Source organism: Tupaia chinensis, unplaced genomic scaffold (assembly GCF_000334495.1).
Source record: "Tupaia chinensis unplaced genomic scaffold, TupChi_1.0 Scaffold000434_1, whole genome shotgun sequence".
NCBI classification, from domain to species: domain Eukaryota; kingdom Metazoa; phylum Chordata; class Mammalia; order Scandentia; family Tupaiidae; genus Tupaia; species Tupaia belangeri.
The window spans coordinates 347,426-350,953 of NW_006159939.1; positions in this window are offsets into that span (position 1 = coordinate 347,426).

Here is a 3,528-nt window from a genome sequence, read left to right on the forward strand (position 1 = left end):
CTCTGAAGAACTCATGTACCCTATGGCAATGAAAATAAATTTAACCTTCATAGATATTTACTCAGATATTTCCCCAAATAAATGAGGTTAGTAAATGAGAAAGGCAAACATGTATGATTTTGTTTAAGTCTCCATCTTCATGTTGGAGCCAAAATTACACATGATGGAGCTAAAATTGCACATGATGATATTCAAGGAATAACAAGACCATCAGAGTAAGGCAAAGAAGATCTAATGATTCTGGCAAATGAAGAAAATAGATTACAGTGTTGGAGGAACCAAGGCCTATGAACCTATATTTTCTCACAACATTAAAAATGATCATAGAAATAGAAAGAACCAGGCCAGCCCCATAGCACAGCGGTTTGGTGCTGTGCAGATGAAGATGGATTTCACATGACCAACTGGGATTTGAATCCTGGTCCCAACAGCTTCAAGCTGAGTTTCTGCAGTCATGTCCAGGATCCTGATGGGATAAAACTGTAGAAAAAGGGATTGCAGTATTCGTTGGGGGGTGCTTTCTTTCTTGGATATATGCACATGTGGTATCATGAATAAACATAAGCAAAGCTTTAAAGAAAAAAAAATAGAACTAAAGTAGGATTATATTTAATGACAACATAGTATTTTAGATTTGTAAGGTACCATTGGGATATTATCATCCAAGTTTGATAAGAAATTACTTAAGGTCAATAATCGAAAGGTATAGCCAAGAACCTTAATACCCAGTTCATTTATCAGTCAGCCAAAATTGCTTTCAAGCATCTTATATGTGACACTGTATTATAGGCTTCTAGGACCACAGGATGAACTTGAAAGATTCCTTATACTTAAGGTTTATATATATATATAAACACACATATATATGTATATATATTTACATATATATGTATATATATATACATATATACATATATAAATATATAAAGTCATTGAAAAAGGCATTATGCCTTTTTGCATAGAAAAATTCATCATGACTTTTCTGATGACCCAATGTATATAGTTAACATATGAGATATGCCAGTCATCAATGTACTATGAAGATAAAATATAGTGATCTAGTTGCAAAAACTCAGAGCTGCCTAAAATGGGGTGTTTGTCCAAAGTTTGAGGAGGTGATAGAGGAGTTCTAATGTAAATGATGAGTGGGGTTACCTGGGCTTAGAAGGATGGTGAAAAGTTTAGATTTCATTCTAGATGGAGGGTTTTCCCCAAGGGCGTGAAACATTGTATAGACAATTTCAAAAGGTCACTCTGCCTAATAGATGAGGACGGACCTAAGAGGTGCAGGGATAAATTGCTCTTGTGATGGTGTGTGTGTGTGTGTGTGTGTGTGTGTGTGTGTGTGAGAGAGAGAGAGAGAGAGAGAGAGAGAGAGAGAGGCGGGGGAGAGCTTGGTTTATGCTCATAGCTGTGGAGATGGTGAGAAATGATCAGACTCAGGAAGTAAAATGACTCTCAAGCCAGTTACTGTTGAATGAAATAAAGCATAGATTTTTGGCTAATCAACTGACTATCTAAGCATAGCATTTATCAGATATGAAGACTTGATAGTACAGGGATTTTGGGGGAATAGGAGTATGTGCAGATAGACTCCTGTTTTGGTGATCTGTTTGAAAGATCTTTTAGACGACCGGCTAGTTTCCTGGACATAAGAATCTCTCTGGAACCAGCAGTTAGCATAAGGGCTATGTCGCTGAACTCCCATGTAGTCAACCGCGGTTTGAGTTCCGGACCCAGTGGCTTATATTCACGCTGGGTGCGTGTGCGTGTGTGCCCAAGATCCTGAGAGGAGAATGGAGGAGAAGGGATTGAGGCATGGCCACCCCCCGCCGAGGGGGGGGGGGTGATTTCTAGCTTTCTGTCTCTCTCTGTCTCTCCGGTGAGCACATGTGCCCTGTAGCAAAACCTCTCCCCCCAAAAATATCTCTCTGATGACTGCCGTGTTGTTCCAGAGGGTCCACTAGGATATTAGAGAAAGTGGGGGAAGTGTGAGAGTTCAATCAGATTAGATTTACAAAACAGAATGGGAATGAGCACCTGCATCATGACAAATGATCTGGAAATCTTGGACTTCTAAGAGTGGCTGAGATAACTTGGGAAGTAAATCAAGAAGGATTGGTCCTGCATGTCAGAGCATTCAGTAAATGTAGACACTGATCATTGCTTGCTTTATCCCATTAAAACTGTTTAATGGGGGACCAGCAGTTAGCGTAATGGCTATGCCGCTGGACTCCCATGTAGTCGCCCGCAGTTCGTGTCCCGGACCTGGTGGCTTAAAACTCACATCGGGCGCGTGTGCGTGCGTGCCCAAGATCCTGAGAGGAGAATGGAGGAGAAGGGATTGCGGTGTGGCCATCCCCCTTGGGGGATGATTTTTCGCTTTTTGTCTCTCTGTCTCTTTCTGTCTGACTGGCGAGCGCACGCACCTTATAGCAAAAACCTCTCCAAAACAAACAAACAAAAAACAAACAAACAAACAAATCTGTTTAGTGGGACCAGCAAGTGGTAAGGTGGTTAAGGCACCAGACTCCCACTTGGCTGACCACAGTTTAAGTCCCCGACCTGGTGATTCAAAAGTTGACACCAGGTGTGTGTGAATTTGTGCTCAAAAGCCTGAGAGGATAATGGAGAAGGGATTGCAGTGTTGCCATTTTGCCCAGGGGGCGATTTCTCACTTGTATTCTCTCTGTTTCTCTCCCACGAACACACAACCCCTATGGCAAAACCTTAAAAACCAACCAAACAAACAAACAAACAAAAACTATTTAATGATACCTAGTTGCAGATGATTTGGAAAACTATTCTTAGTCTTTTATTTCTACTTTCATGGAATAATTTTAATAACCAATTCTAAAATTCCTTTTGTGGTTAGTGTTTCTTTTTATTTTCTTTTTCTTTTCTTTCTTTCTTTCATTTCTTTCTTTCTTTCTTTCTTTCTTTCTTTCTTTCTTTCTTTTTCTTTCTTTTTCCTTCTTTCTTTCTCTCTTTCTCTCTCTTTCTCTTTCTTTCTTTCTTTCTTTCTTTCTTTTTTTCTTTTTTAAAGAGAGATTTTTTTGCTATAGGGTGCATGTGCTCACTGGAGAGACAGAAAGCAAGAAATCATTCCCCAGAAGGAATGGCTATGCTACAATTCCTTCTCCTCCATTCTCTTCTTGGGATCTTAGGCGTGCACACATGCTTCTGGTGTGAATTTTAAGTTGCTGGGTCCAGGACTTGAACCTTGGTCGAACCAATAAGAGGTCAGTGACATAACCATTACACCATTACACCATTGCACCATCTGCTTGGTCCCTTGGTTTGTTTTTCTAAGATAAAAATTTGGAAAAACTACAGTGTCAAATAATGAAAAACGATAAGTGTTGGTGAGGGTGTGGTGAAAGGAGAACTCTCTTACACTGCTGGTGGGAATGTAAATTGGTCCAGCCACTGCGGAGAACAATTTGGATATTCCTCAAAAATCTACAAATAGAACCACCATATGATCCAGCAATCCCACTCCTTGGTATCTACCCAAAGAACAGAAGA